This window comes from Struthio camelus, chromosome 4 (assembly GCF_040807025.1).
Source record: "Struthio camelus isolate bStrCam1 chromosome 4, bStrCam1.hap1, whole genome shotgun sequence".
Taxonomy (NCBI): domain Eukaryota; kingdom Metazoa; phylum Chordata; class Aves; order Struthioniformes; family Struthionidae; genus Struthio; species Struthio camelus.
The window spans coordinates 38,474,506-38,490,891 of NC_090945.1; the positions used below are offsets into that span (position 1 = coordinate 38,474,506).

Below are 16,386 nucleotides of genomic sequence, written 5' to 3' on the forward strand. Positions count from 1 at the left end.
AATTTCTTCAGGAGATGGACTCTATTTGATTGTTTTTAGGAAGTGATGTAATACCATCCGGGCCTGTCAAGCAAGCAATGATTGCAAAAGAAAAAAGAGTTGCTCTTCAAGCACTAATTCAGCCAAAACACCTATATGCTTTTGGTGAGTGTGTTGCTAGTCTCCTCTATTTTTCTAGACTCCTCTATTGTTTTTCTACTTCTGAAATTAATACCACAGTATTGTCATCTAAATTTAGTGTCATGGGCACAATCATCATCTAAATACCTAGGCAGGATTCTGACACAAAAGGTGTGTGTTAAGGTGGAGGACTTCAGGTTGCCTTCAGCGGTGTTTGAATGGGCAGATGTCAATAGTGCGCCCCGATTTTCAAGCTCTAACTCTCCCACCAGCATGGTGGGACATAGCATGCGTTTCTGATCCTGAAAGGCAGCTCTCAAAGCTAGGCTGGCTCCAGCAAACGCAAGAACGACTTGTTCACTTGGCGGCCTGTACCTTTGTATTTAGGGCTGTTTTTAGCTAGAGAAGAGGAAAAAAAAACACGTCCTTTTTTGCTCAGAGCACTTGTATTAGCTGGAAAGTGCTTAGACACTAGTTTGGTGATGACTGTAGATAACGGGATGACAGATGGGCCGTCCCCACCAGGACGAGGATGTGGTAGCTGGGGCTGGAGGACCGTGGTGCTGCAGTTGAGCATTGGCAGGGGGGCGAGGGATGGGCACCCCCAGAGTAGCGCAGGTCTGAGGATTTCGGTAACTCCTGTCTTCCCTGTTCCCTCCTCCTGATTTTCCTTCCTTCCCCGGGTAGTCCCCAGCTGGGCTGGAGACTGCGAGACACGGGCGATGCTGCTTCCCTGTGCTACCTCTTCCTCTGCACCCACCACTGCTTTCCTTCACTCGATAACACATCAGAGGTGGCCACAGGTTGTCGCATATTGCCTGGCCCCAGATGTGCATTTCAAAGGGAGATGGAAGAGCTCCACAGTTTGAAGAAGTGTTTTCGGTCTGCTTTTTATACAGGGGTGGGCCTAGCCAGGGCTCAGAATTTGGATCTGGATTTAAACTATACCTGCCCCCAATTCAGGGAATATTTGGCTCATAGGTTTGGTTTGTTCCACTGAAAAAATAAGTTCTAGATCTGAAATTCATCCCTCTAAGCCAGGGAGTGTCTGCATCCCAGATTTTACTCTGGGCCATTCCAGATTTGAGCTATTGTAAACACTTGCACAAAAGTTGTCAGTAATAAACTGAGTTAGAAGAAGTGTATACATTTTGCTGCCTGTGTAGCAGCTTCATGGTATTTCCCCTAGACGTTCCTGTGGGTCAGATTTTGATTTCCAGTGAATTATCTGAAGCTGGCAATGGCGAATCCTGTGTTCAGACGGGGGAAGCTGCTGAAGAGACTAATTGTTGCTCTGCTTTCGCAGCTAATAATTTTTCTTAACACATTGCTGCTTTTATAGGTCATCAGTTATAGTTTCTTAGCTAGGGTTGCTGAGAAATAGGTCAGTGATTCACTTAATGACCAGCTCGTTAATAGATTTACAACGCTCGAATGATTCAGTTAACTAACAATTGAACTGGTTGTTTATCATTGGCAACGTATGTTTATGCACTTTATAAAACAGGGAATAAAAAGCAAAGTTAGACATTGCAGCTACAAGAAGCTAAAGAGGAGCTCTGAGTTATGAAAGCACTGACAGACTAATTAAATTTTTTTCAGGTGGTATTATTTAAGCTGATGTCATAGCCATACATGATAATACATACTATAGAGAAGGGTTAGGGGTCAGGTTTGCCAGTGCTTTTAAGATTTTCCCATTCAAAAATTGCAGAAATTCCAAGTATTAGTTATAGTCTGTAACTGATATAGATACTTGCAATTATTAGCTATCCTCATTACAGTAGCGCCTAGAATTTCTAGCTGTGGGCCAGGCCACCTCCATGCTAAATGTGATACCTGCCTGCAAAAGCTGTTGCTGTTCCCAAATTGCTCAAAGTGAGAGAAAAACAGATGCAAACACACAGGGACGCCGGGAAGTACAAAAAGAGACAGAGGCAGCGTTGCAGGCCGTGGTCTTAGAAAACATTTTTTTTTTAATGAGTACATCAGGAAAGGGGTTGTAGGGAGGCATCTGAAGGAGACGAGCACCAGCTCTGTACCTACTGGGAACCGGGGCGGGGAGGCACGGGGGGCTGGACGTCGAGCGGGGAGCCATGAGGCCGGCCACGCACGGCCACTGGTGGCAGACGACAGCCTGCCGGACGGGGAAGGCAGCGCGGTGAAAAGCCTTGAGAATGAGGGCAAATAGTGTGGATATACAATAAGTACTGAGCTGGGTGGTATGGATGGATGGGGGGTGTTTGGGGAAGAAAGCAGTCTCTAAATTGTTGCAGAGCAAGATTATTATAAAGATTCAGCATCTCCCTTTCAGAAAGAAGTTCAGAAAGAGGGACTATGCGGGTTTTTCTGATGCGCTCAGAAGACCTGTGGCTTTGCCTAGTTCGGCAGTATGAAAACGGGTCCCAGCCCCTCAGCCGTCAGGCGCAGACGGCAGCCAAAGGGGGCTGGCTGGCATCAGCCCTGTCCAAACTGCAGCTTCCAGGGGCTGGATGACACCGGTGCTTCCCACTGCAGAGGGAACCATCCTGAGGGCATGTATTTTGTGGGTTTAGATGTGGTTATGATACCGCAAAGCCCGAAAAAGAGCGCTGTCATCTGCTCTGCATGGTGTGCTTAGCTGAACAGTCCTGCAGCATGCAGTTATATTCTTGCTGTATGCTCTTTTACAGCTCAGGAAAAGCACTCTGACTACTACCTTTGGGTTTTAATGAGCATTTACTCTCCTGAGACTATTACTATTGTCCAGCCTAAGCTTTTCTTTTTTCTTTAGTCAGTAGTTTAGCCAAAGTTGTACTTTTAACAGTATTTTTATCCATTTCATTGATATAATTTATAAAGGATGCATTATCCTCCCTTTCATTTCTTCACATCTCTTTCCTAAGTTCTCCAGTCTATGTCCTTCCAGTACCGTACGAGGTGCAACCATTTTCTCTCAGTTTATCATGCCTTGCATATATGGCTATTTTGCCCCATTTGTAGACTTAGCTCAATTCACTCATCACTTACTAAAACATAAGTTTGTATAGAAAGATTGGGAGGGAAAAGAGGGAAAGACATATTTTACTGTATTTGTTTTGCATCTTTGCTGCGTTTTCATCATGTATGTCTAATGTATAATACTATGTCCTTTCCTTCTTTCCCTTCCCGTCTTTCTGTATAGGTTGTAGCATTTCCCGCTTGAATTCTCATCACCTATTTTTGACAGATGTTCGGCTAACAACTCATTGCTTCCCTTTGAGAGCAAGATAACCACCCACTGGTGTGTATCCAATTAATGATTTCTAAGGCAAATTACAGTTCAGGAAATGTGACTTAGTGCCACATGGCATTTTAATTAAGAATTAGGAGTGATATAAAGGCAACGTGGCACGCATTTGACTATTTTAATGCTGGCTAACATCTCAAAATGGAGTTGCTGTTCATGAGGAGTCAGCCCCAAGCGGGTGTGTTCCTAGCAGGCACTTGCAAAATTTGGGTTTCTTTTTGTGTTTCTGCCTTTTGAGTGTGTTTTATCAGTGGCGTGAATGAAGACAAATGTTTGTAGGTGATTCTGTGATTCTGTGACACAATGATTAAAGGAGGCAGAAGCAAAGAGGACGACAGCTAACTGGTATATAGTGATTCCAGAGAGCTGACTACGCTGTACACAGGCAGACAACTTCGGCTTCCGTGCAGATTCAATAAGGACATATATCTAAGGGCAAAGAAAGTGGACATTGCTGACAAAGATCTCTATCTTTCAGAGCAGTGACTTAGCATCAGTATAGAAAACGAATCAAATGTGAACTTTCAGTGTGACTGAAGGGGCTAAAATGATCCTTGGATTTAGGTACTGGAGAATAGCTGAGGGTGGTTGTGTGTTATGCTGCTTTTGTGACTGTTTTGGTATCCTATGTCCACCTCTGGAGTCTGAGACCAAGGAAGAATATTGAAAGGGCTAAAGGAGGGAACCAAAAATGATGGAGAGATCAGGAAACGTGGTTTATTCTGAGACTGAAGGACCTCCGGATTAGCTTAAAATATGGTAGTAGCTCCAGGAGTAACATGATCTCAGCCTCCAGAAGTACCTGTGTGGGAAAGAAGGAAGTACCAATTTCGCCTGCATTGAAAATGTGGGTCTCACTAAGTTGTAGCTACTCAAGAAACTGCTGTCATAATCTCCAAAGTTGTGCTTGTCCGTGTTCTAATAATTTATGATTGAAGCATAATAATTAAATAATAGTTGAATTCATATTAACTTTAAAAAAATCATAGAGAAATAGGAATCAGGTATTTTGGATGATGAAGAATCTAGATCGTCACAGAATGGCAGTTACCTCAGTCCATCCCCACTAAAGCTTTGATCGTATTCCCTTTGAAACACTTTCAGCAAGTTCCCTTTCAGCTGTCCGAAAAACAAGTTTAGTCCAGTTGCTTAGGCTTTCTTCTTCAGCTCTATTTTTACCTCCTCACAGTAGAAATATGGAAAACAAAAAAATGTAGTGATAATCTTGCCCCAAAACAAGCCTGTGTATTTGGAAGCCTGAACAGCTTCTTCAGTCAAAGGTGAAATGAGAGGAGTAGATTATAGCTGATAATTTCATAGGCCTTAGTCTATTTAGTAGGATCCACAATGTAGCTTAGCAAAGAGAAATGTCTTTTCACAGATGAGAGAACTAAGTTTCCTGTGTATTTCCAGAATATGTTACCCATCTGGAAACATCTGCGCATGTTTTAGGTACAGTTTCAAAGACTTTTATGTCATAAACATTTCTGACTACCTAAATAGACTGTTTGCTTATGTTCTTCTTTAATCAGCGAAATGTTTGCATCACTGAAACGACGGGATGTCATCAGCATAACATTTCCAGAAAAACCGAAATGTTTCGTAACACTACGGCCACTTGACTCAGGCCCTTCATGTTCCTTTTTGCTCTGAAAACGCCAGCAACAGCAGCAACAACAACAACAGCAAAACAGCAGCTACAGTTGGAGGGAGATGGAGCAAGCTGTTGGTTAGGATGGGGCTTACATTGAAACTCATGTTCATGCAGCTTGTCTGCTGCCAATGCCAGCTGCTAATGTGACTGCTCCAAAGCGCAGACGTTAGCGTGGCTGATGCCAGTCAAGTTCTGCTAGTCCTTTAATGACTGATTTCTGCTCATGACACATGTTGGGAAAGGACAGATAAAATTTGCCCAGGAAAGAACAGGCACTGTATTGTAATTCAGTGCATAATTTAAAAAAAAAAAAATCCCCAAAGCAAAGCTTGGTGCGCCCACACAAATCTCCTGGCAGTTGAAGCCAACCCAAGCGCCGGCTGCCATGGTGCCTCCGTGGGCCACTGAGATAAACAGGAGTTGCAGAATCGAGACTAAAATATGCAGAGTTCTCGTATAGAAACCTCATGTGCATCTGTAACTGTGTGCACTATTGCACTCGCTTCAGTGCAAGCTTTGCCTGGGTGAATGACAGAGAATAAAGCTCTCTATCCAGTAAGCTCATTCACCTCTGGATTGTATGAAAAGATAAATTACATTTTATTTCAGAGACACAGATTCTCAGGAACAAGAGCTGTACCTTTGCCAAACCAATGGCACCAGTACAAACTAGAACAACACTTAGAACGGTGAGACTCTGGCCCTAACTGGGTACCATAAAATAACACAATTAAAATGAGAAGGATAATACAAGTATAAATACATCTTTAAGATCTGTCTGCTCAACTGGACCTGTAAAATTCGGCCTTCTTCTTTCATTGTCTTTTCCTTCTTTTCTTCATTACATGCAACACAAAGCATAAAATCATGGCTAAAATGAGACTTCAGATAGGAACAGAGAGAAAATACAAAATTATGCTTGAAAATATCCAGATGTTCGCATTTAAGTCCTTTCAACAAAATGAAAAATGGATTCAGAGAAAGACTTTTCACATCTGAAAACTCATCTGAAATGAAAAAAAGAACACAAAAAGTGGAGCTAATTGATGGGGAAACATAAATATCCTGTTGTCACACAAAGAGAAAAATTGGCTAAACAAAGGATACCACAAAAAGCTAGGCTGGGCAAGCTTAGCTGTTTGGTTTCATTTTGAGAAACACAATGCTGTACATTAAACCAACATTTCCCATATAGTTCATGTTAACAGGTCAGTGGATAAACATAGGAAACTGCATCAGAATACAAATGCTTAAAATTAGAGAAATTAGAGCTCAGAAGGGTAAAAATGGAGAAAATTGGCCAGGTAGTGTATAGCTCTCAATTTCCTTTAATAGCAGCCTTATTTTCTACACTATTTTCTTTCTTCTCAGCTGAAGCCTTTCCTAGTTTCCATTCCTCTTTATATCAGATCATGTCTGATAAACAAGATGAAGCCTATTGAGGACTTCCTGATAATTACAAGGGAAAAAAGGGTTGAATTTGACACTAACATAGTTAGTAACAATAATTCTAAGAAAATTTTTAGAACTATTTTGATAACTTGTGATATGCAGCATTGAGGTGGGAGCTCAGAGCATTATTCCCTTACTTGCTTTGGCCTTATTGCCATGTGTAAGTTCTGAGGCAAATTAAAAGGCAAAGTTTTCAGGCAAATTAAAAGTCAAAGCTCACGTTTATTTCAAAGATGCACAATTGCATTACCACACAAAGAAATAATAAACATGGATCTCCAGGACTATATCTGAATCAGGCATTTGGGAGAGACAGGGAGAGGGCCAGCCTGCGCAGCGGCATGACTGAAATAACTTTTGTATCCTTTAACAGCATAATGCCATTTTAACGTGGCTGGTATTCACAGATATCACCATTACAAATGTTTATAACTGGGTTAAAATAATCTTTGAAAAAAAGGGAAAATATGCCCCAGCTCTGCTAGCAACAACTGGGCTGCAAATAGTATTTTTCTGGTGGACTCTAAGGATTTGTTGGGTGTATGAATATAGTACTATCACCGTGTTATACAGCTGTTATCTGACTCCGTTTCAATCGCATTAACACTTATAAAGTAATCCAATGGTTACCTGTTACTGGCCGTATACTAACAGGGCTTTCACCCTGTTGCCAAATCGGGGTTTAAGTCCTATATTACATTTCTCAATCAGGATGTGCAAACAGGGCCCTGGCAGACTTGCATCAAAGTGTAGCTGGACACTTCATTTCTACTCTTTTTTTAAGAAGCATTTGCACATGCCAAAAGCTTCCTAAATTATTTGATACTTGTATAAAATCCTAAAATAGGCAGTTCCTCTGTTGCACTGTAGTACTGATACTGTTTTGGAACGTGCTTCCTGCTGGGGGCTGAGTTTTACTTATGGCAAAACTACAGCTGAAGAGTGAATTCTGAAATGATGAAGACTTTGCATCAAAGTCATCTTGTTACTTGTCCACTTAAGAAACGTAGCTCTATTATGGGATGTAGGTAGTTACAAAAAATGCCTCCTTCTAACCTAATGTGGGGTTGGCCCATAAAATCTTTCACCTGTGATCTTCCAACACTTCTAGTATGGAAATCTGCGTAAGACTTGATGAGATCTATCTTTGTCTCAATACACGTTGGAAAAATGTGGTATGAACAGCCTGAAAGTGGAGTTTTTGGGGCATGCTTTTTGGGAAAGGTGGCAATTATGTCAGCACTAACAGCTTCATTTTCTGTTTGGCTGCTGAATAATGAAGACTGTGCCTGATCTCAGTGATGCTGCAGTGCTCCTGAGCTCCTGCAGCCGGTGCGCACCCAAGCTGTTGCCTTGCTTCGTGTAAGATCCAGCACACCTGCACTCCTCTTCTGCCCCCAAACTGCCCATTCGAACATGGAAAACCTAATCACTTGGGCCAGGAGGCTGTGCCACACCCTGGCCCCATCCCCAGTCTGGCCCTCTGGGCAACCAGGAGCACAGGCCGTGCTGAGACCGATGCCAGCCAAAGGGAAGTGCTTTTCTACCTGGATTTTATGGTAAAACTATGCAAAGCACCCTACTGAGACATTAATTCATTAGCATCTCAGAGGAGCAGCCAAGGTCTGCATAATGCAGTTTTGAGAATTGATACTTCAGTATTGTGTGTCTTAACAAGGAGGTGCCTATTAATTAGTTGTCACTTTGGAGTCAATGTTAGCCTTAGGTGTGTCTTGAAAGAAATAGTACTCTGTAGAAATAGAAATATTTCCCTTAAAGAGATCATAGCAAGTGAATTGATTAAAGAAATGATTGAAAAGTAAACATAAATCTGCCTCAGGTGTATTCCTTGGTGAATTTAGTAAAAGGAAGAGTACAGAAACAAGGTACTTGAGGAAAAGTAAACTAGATTTTTTTTAAACCCTTCTTATTTTTAGTTCCAGTGTGCTTCAACGGACTGCTACAAGGATTAAATTTCTCAGCTGTGAATGATGAATGAGAAAAGAATAAAATTGGTTGAAATCACATTCTTGCAGTAATACTCTACCATACAAAATGCAGCAGCACGTCCAAACTGCAATGTGAGTAGTAAGATTTTTCCAGCCACACCTTAAATATCTGAAGACAAACTTTGATGTCCTAAAATAATATTGCTTAAATGTTGCTTGATACTTTTTAGGCTGTGGTAGCTCTCATTTGTTCCTCCCAAGTCCCTTTCTGTATTCTTGAATTAAAGTGTTCTCTACTTTTTCCTTTGCATATTGTAATTATTATATTTACTTCACAAATATAGCTAATATAAAGGCCAGACTATAAAGAAACATTAAAGATCAGATTTTTTAAAGGTAACTTTAGGTACTTAGGTACCTAAAGATGCAAATTAGCACTTACTTCTTTCAAGAGTAGGGGTATATGATCTGGGATAAGTTTGGTTCCCAGATACTTTTGAAAAAGTGTATTTTCTTACTTAGTCATTTAAATATCTTTAAGGGATCTAGCTTGAAGACCCCCATTCTGTTCTAATATTATAAGCAGTCTTTTGAAATCCAGGAAGGAGCTTCCAGTCCGATCTTAGTCTGGCTCTGCAAAACTTGTGCATATATGCAAGTATATAAGTAGTCCCAGTGGAATTAAAGTGTGATATTCTGTTGGGTCACTGTATTTATAATGTATGTACAAACAAGAGGCTAAATTAAGGCTGCTTGGTCCTCTTTCAGTCTACATTACAAGCATGTGTGGTTTTTTAACTTTATGCCCTTGTGTAGAAAAGTGTCCCATCTTCTGAAGGCACTTTTGTCTGTGTTTTACACCAGTGGAAACAATAGGACTGAAGCTCACTAAGCATATATGATTATTTTGAAAGGGACCTAAATAAATTTTCAAAATAGGATTTTTCTAAAAATTATTTATGGTGCTATACTGTAAATACTGGTATGGCCACACAGATGCTATATATGATACCTCCCTTTGTCAATGTGGTGGTATAGCATACAGATTATTAACTCTACAAGTGGCCTACAGCCTTCACAATGTCAATGACACTATTTCAGCAACTTGTGAACTTCAGTGGTATCTGAAATCATTCAGGTACCACTCTGAAACCTTTACAGTCATGTTCTTGGCCCTCCTTTTCATTAGGTCATGCAAATAGTATCCTGCTTACAAATCTAATTTCTCTGAAAACATTGTCCTGTCCCAGCACATGATATATTTAATCACTGACCAGTTCTTCATGTAGGCAATGTCTTTTAGTGAAACCTCAATAATTTGTGTAAGTTGTGTACGTGTTGTGCTTGCCAAAATATAAGTACCTGTCTATGTCTTCTTCTCCCTGCTTGAATGTGGTATGGAGAGAAAACCTTTCAAAACAGTTGAATTAGATGAGATGCAGTTCATTTTCAGATAGATCTAGGTTTTGGCTTGTATCTGTGACAGCAGTGCAAGCAGGGATACTTTGATTAGTCCTTTTTTTGGTTGGTGTAGAGAGCTGTAATAGTGTAATATACTTCAGGATGTGCTAGCAGCCCAAGTACATATCCCAAAAGCATTATACAAACTGAGGTGAGGTGTATAACCCTTCACTCCTATTGCTCTCTGTGCTGGAAGCATGTGTGTATCCATGCCATAATCACACCTCTGTGGCAAAGTGCGGGTACGCTGAATGTGACGTGAAGTGAGAACTTCCCAGGCCTGAAATTTTGCTAAATTGCCTACGTGCTGTTCACTGCAGGCTGATCTACTGTCAGAATGTACTGTTTTTATGCTTATGTGCGTCTTGTGTACGAGGTAAGCAAGATTAAAATGCTACTGGAATTGGCATTCATCCAGTTACAGGCAAATGCATCAAGAGTAAAAGAGGTCAGTGTTAATGTCTGGTAATGAAAGGCATGATAGAAAGAACTGTAGATAGGATTATATAGGAAATAAAGGCTTACTGGAAGTGAACGTATAATTTCACAGTTAATCCATTTTGATTTTGAGTGCTTGTGGTGTTTTATGAGTCTCCTACCATACATGCATAGGTCAATCCACATGTAGTCTGAGCCTCAGAGGAACTGAGATCCTTTGAAAGCCAGTAAGGGCAGATCTCTGCCTGGTATAAATTCTTATAATTCTATACCCACCCAAAGAGAGGAACATAGAGTTCATCTGAGGTGCACAACTCATTCTTCACCCATCAGAGCTGTAAACATCTTCAGAGAATGCAGATATCTGGTACTCAAAAAAGCAGAAAGATGCCTGCCAAATATAGGAGATATATTTAAAGCCTGTAAATCAGTTGGGTGGACGGCCTGGGACTGTCTCAGGTTTCTGAACCAGGAGACTGATCAGATCGGGCAGGCAGCTAGAGGAAGATTTAATCTCCCAGGAGCTGGAACGGCAGACAGGAAGCAGAGTGCAGGATGAATGATTAAAAGCAAACCAGTACCTGCATTTCTGCTTTTTGAAGATATAATCTCGCAAATATGTGCCTTGCCTCAGGAATCAGCATCCTTGCAAGAGGCTGCGTCAACCCACTTTAGAGGCAGAGCTGCTGCTATACCTCCCACTGGCTGGAGTATAAGGGCTATTTTCCATACATGGCAGCATTTCCTCCTAATACTTGCAGACTAATATATTTGCACATACTTGTGGAGCTCCCCCCAAAGAAGGCAGTTCAAAATGATCGTGCTGTCTCTGTGATGACCGCACCACTGCAAGCCACTATGTTCTCCTCCGTTTGAGATGAGGTGAGAGGATGAAGAAATACTAAGGAAGTTTTAAATTTATAAAGCTCCATAATCTCATTCTAAATAATCCTTTAGGAAGCTTATATAAGTTTAAATTTCATATAATCTCATTGTCCAAGATGATATGTGCCAGCCTACTATTAGTACTCCCCAGCTCAAGAGACCACTGTGAATGCAGGCTTTTAAGTAGGAACACAGGTTTGGAATTGCACGTGTGAATTATGGACGGGTATAGATAGTGGTAGGTTTTGTTAGAGAATGATCAAGTTCTACTCTTTTCCTAATGCCACTCGCTTACTATCTAACCATGAATATTTCAGACGGAATTGCAAGATGGTTCCTAAACCATCCAAGCATTACGTTTGCTGAACGCTCTTCTGTTAGCAGTAGTGGGCAAGTTGATGGCATTAAATTGGATTTTGAGAAATCTTTGAAGGGGCTGTAGGATGAGACAGTAGGGGACTGTGCGGGAGGCCCCTCGATGTAATATGCCTAATTCCGCATGGGCTGATTTGAGGCCAGGTAAGAATGTGACATAAAAAGTACAACTTTCGTTAGGCATTTACTTTAGCTTTACCTTTTGTAGTTATGCTGTATCTAGTTTCTGCTGCCAACTTCTACATGCTACAAGGCTATGAAGCATGAAATTGCCAAATTGGCAAGAAATTACCAGATCTTAAATCCTTCTTGGTTCATAAGAGGATTTCCTTTGCTTTTTGAAAACTGGGGTAGTAATGGGGCATGCGTGAAAAGCACTTCTGTTTGGGTATAGGGCAGCCCTTAATAGTCATTCAGTGCTCAGATGAAGACCAGTGCCTGTAGTTTTCTCTGCCTGCCTGTTCTCATCTTCCCTGTCTTGCTATTGCAAGGCTGCAGCATGTGCTGTGTCTGCTACTGCTTCTCTGGATGCGCTTGCCATCCGTGCATTGAGCCAGGTCATGCTCAGCTCTCACAGGGAACTGGTGGCCTGTGTCTCTGCTAGAATTTGTACCTACTCATATGCCCCACGCTATCTAGCTCTGTAATTTTTGTCTGCACTGAATATACATGTCATGCTTTTTGCCACCTTTTCTCAAAGCTGTAAATCTGACATCCATCAAGCCAGCTTTTCAAGAACAGTTCATTTGTAGTTGGGAACTGCACTTAATAAGTATCTATCTCCTTGACTGCGAGATCCCAAATCTGTACTACAAAGCATCTCTCAGTGATGTCTGAAACGCCATGCCAATTTTCAGGAACGTCCAACTCTTCCTGCAACTTCTAGATTATACAGAAATACTACTCTTACTCAGAAATCCTGTTTCAGCCTTGCTTTGTCTCTAGGGAAACTTCTGCTTGCTTACTGAACATAAAGAGCCCTGGGCAGTGCCGTCACATCACGTTTACATAAAGCTTGTCTCATTAGGTCTGGGCAGGAAACCTTGTGTTAAGTAATTCCGAAATGGAGCCGAATTGTGGATGGCCATTTCTTGGAAACCCCTTTTGCCATCCTAGATTTGCATGTCCTGTGGCATTATCTGTCGTATCAATTTTTTGCAGCTAATTTGGGTTTGGATGTGGACTTTCAGAGGACTCTGAATATTGATTTTGAATAAAAAGTTCTGCTCAACCTGAGTTATAGGTTCCCCTCAGTTTCCTGCAGGGGAATCTCAAAGGACCAAGCCTTTTGACTCCTCCTTTTTATGATCTACCCGCTTTTCACCGAGACTCTTAGGCAGCACAGACTGGCTACAAAGGCAAACAGGACATAACTTGCTGAAGACTTACAAACAGCTGTTGAAATAAAATAAATCACAGAGTGAAAAATAACAACAAACTGAAACCCAGATAAAGAATCTTGATAAAAACCAGCTAATGTCTGAGCTGGCTTTCAGTCTGATTTATGTATGTAAACATTGTAACATTGTTAACTATGAAATCAAATAACCCCAAAGCTCTTTCCTTGTGCAGGTTTTGTTTGTGGGCTTATATTTTTACAAATGTAAAAAAAGAATTGTATCCATGATGGTGATCAGGAGCACAAAAGAAAGGCATGAACAAAGGAAGGTGTGCTAGGAATAAAGAATGGGAGAAAACAGAACGCAGAAAGGTAAGTTTAGGGAAAATAACATGCTTTTTATTTATACATAATCTTTGATCTGAGGGTATCATGAAGACACACCAAGTAAAAAGAGAAAGGCAACAACTGGTTGTCTCCAGGAAGAATTAAATACTTTTGAAGAAGAGAAATAAAACATCAAATCACTGAAAGGAGGAGGGAAAAGGCTTTGAAATGTAGTTTAAACATTAGATGGGGCCAGTAAAAGAGAAGGGAGGAAAGATCCAAAGAACTGCGGCTAGATGTGTGATGTTTAGAAGGAGAAATGTAGCAGTGGATTGTGGTAAGAGGGGTATACAGGCACAGAAGGGTAAGAGATGAAACAGAAAAAGGAATCGTTTAGATGAAGATATTAAATGTCAAATTGAGAATCATGAAACTACAGATCAGAAGGAACCACTGACAGAAGGAAAAAATGGAGACGCCTGAAAAGGGAGAAAGAAGATTATGTGTTTTATTAGCAATTCTCTCAGACACCCTGACTGACTCCTGGAAGAACCACAGCTCTGCAGGCCTCCATGTGTGCATCTATAAAATGAAGGTAAAACTAATCTGAAACACAGAATTGCTGACAGGATTAGTTTAAACTCATTTTTAAAGCATTTAACAGAGTTGGATGGAAAAACTAGGTTGGGAAAATACAATGAATGAAGAGACAAAAAGAAATATGGACATATTAAACGTTTTGGACTAAATTAAGCAAGGATTTAGGAAGGCCACTAATTACAGTAATGTAGAAATTAGGGCCTGAGATCATGTGCATGTGTACCAAGAGTGAGATACTAGCTGACACATGAGATGTTTCAAAAATATCATCTGCAAGAGATAGTATTAGAAATAGGGAGAGTAGGGAGAAAAGGTACTTACCAGAAGATTGTTCCAAAGATCCTAACATTAAATTTGGAATTAGCAGGATACCAGTGAATATAAAATAATAGAAGACAACGGATGAAAAAAGGTGGAAGAGGAAAGACGTAAAAATTTTGCTTAAGTCATGAAAAGCAAAAATACCACTTTGAGGACCACATTAAATCATTTACACAGCTTAGAAGTTTGAGTCACCGATCCTGCTTGAAGAAAAGCAGTGACTTCAGTGAGTTGTCTCCATGTGTGCACAGCCCAGTGGCAGTCCCCTAGCACATCCTTTGGGAAGCAAATGAATTCAAGCAAGAAATCCAGGCACTAGTTACCAGAAGTTGAAGTAACCTTCCCTGAACAGTGAGCGTTTAGCGAAAAGGTCTTCAGGGTGTAGAGGTCTTCAGCTTTGCCATGGGGTAAGGAGCAGACAGCCAAGGCTCATCCTCCTGGGACATCTCTATTGACATGGCCAGGTCCTGCAGAGTTTTCAAACAGGTGACCGTTACCTTGTGAAGGGTGTCTTATTTTGGCATCCCGCTTGAGGTACTATCCCATCCAAATACCATTTGCTCAGAATCATGACAGCGGGGTTATGGTTATAACCGAATGCTCAAATAGGCGCACAAAGCAAGGCAAACGCCGGAAAAGTGGAGGATGCAAAGCAATCGTGAAGCTTACCTCCCTGATCCTGCGCCTGTTGACTTGTGCACAGGCTGACAATTTGCACAGATATACAGCAATATGTACAGCCACTTCGTTGTTTCCCCTCAGTATTATTCAAACATGAAGCTGAAAAGTTGAGCAGGAGGAAGGATGGCACGAAAGCTTAGGAAGACATGGCCTTCAGCTGAAATACTGTCAAACTAAAAGACAGTCATATGTTTTTTAAATTGTTATAAATATGGCATTTTCTCACTCAGCAGATCTGAGAATTCAGTGTGGTATTTGTTCACTTTACTGATCACGGTAATTTGTAACTTATATTCTCTGTTATACTCGGGGAGCAGTGGTGACACAGTTATGGAAAAGCTAGCCACACACTACTTGCTTTAAAACTCTGCCTCAACTCCAAAGTTGTATGATTTTAACTAGAATGACACAGTTAAAACATCTACTGTTTTAAGAGAGAAAATATATCTCAAATGGAGTAACTGTACGAGTAAGAAGGGCAATGAGCTATATTAGAATTAGTAATGTCATATAAAAATTATGTGGTTATATCACAGTGTAATTATATTAGTATAAAAGTAATCACATCTCTATACAACATAGATTTAGCAATGCAAAAGCTGTGTGTAAAAACTGGCTGTCAAATATTAAATTGTTATCTTTTCATTTGTTGCAAAGATTTTTCTGTTGTTCATGAGCATATCAACAAAAAGTACGCTGTCACTCATCCCACTGCAACATTTCCAAACAGAACAGATTTGTTTGCCTATGAACTGATATAGAATCGACTGATTTTGAATAAGATTTTCAGGAAAGAAAACCCCAAAACAGACATATTAAAATATCTAGATACAAATATATTTCTTGTTTAAATATAAAAAATCTTCTCCTGTGATACAATTATTCAATTCCTAGTGAAAAATTTGCAAAGTGCTCCTTTAACAATTGCCTCCTACAAATAACAGGTAAGAGATTTTTTTTTTTATATTAATAGAAGAAAATAATGTCAAACCATAATTGTATGTCATCGTTGCCCCATCATCACATACTTTTCATTTAATTGTTGAGTAGGCCCATATTTACTTCTATCATTATTATTATTGTATTTATTTAATGTTACTGCTTAAATTACATTTATAAAAACCTTATAGTTAAATTTGACTAAATTTGTACTTACTGTTCATTAAAAAATTGGTTGGCTGCTTGAACCAACATACTTTCCAGGGCTGTAGAGAAAATAAAGGAAAATGATCTGAAATTAACTAAAATTAATACTTATATACAACTGATATTTTCTACAGTAAGTATACTAGCTAACAAAGTAGTATGGCGTTTTTTTAATTAAAAATAACTAAAGACTCTGCACATTTGCGAATATGATTCTCAAGTTTTACCTAATAACTAAGGAAAAAAATGCCTACTTATTTACTTCCCCCAAATTACTTAGCTATCAAAATGTCACAGATCTTGGGTATGCAGGAACATGTGGATGGCTGTGTTATAAATCATTAACTGCCCCCTTTCTTCTGTTTTCGCT

General features: G+C 40.2%; 1 long non-coding RNA gene across 2 annotated transcripts; it reads left to right on the forward strand.

The window, feature by feature from the left end:
- Positions 1–19: 19 nt before the first annotated feature.
- On the forward strand, positions 20–8,698 carry LOC138067184 (uncharacterized). 2 transcript variants are annotated; one of them, XR_011140991.1, is made up of 3 exons: positions 20–144; positions 3,284–3,382; positions 8,432–8,698. It is a non-coding gene; the product is annotated as an uncharacterized lncRNA (long non-coding RNA). The 2 variants fall into 2 exon arrangements; XR_011140990.1 differs by lacking the exon at positions 8,432–8,698 and adding an exon at positions 4,921–6,487.
- The last annotated feature ends 7,688 nt before the right edge of the window (positions 8,699–16,386 follow it).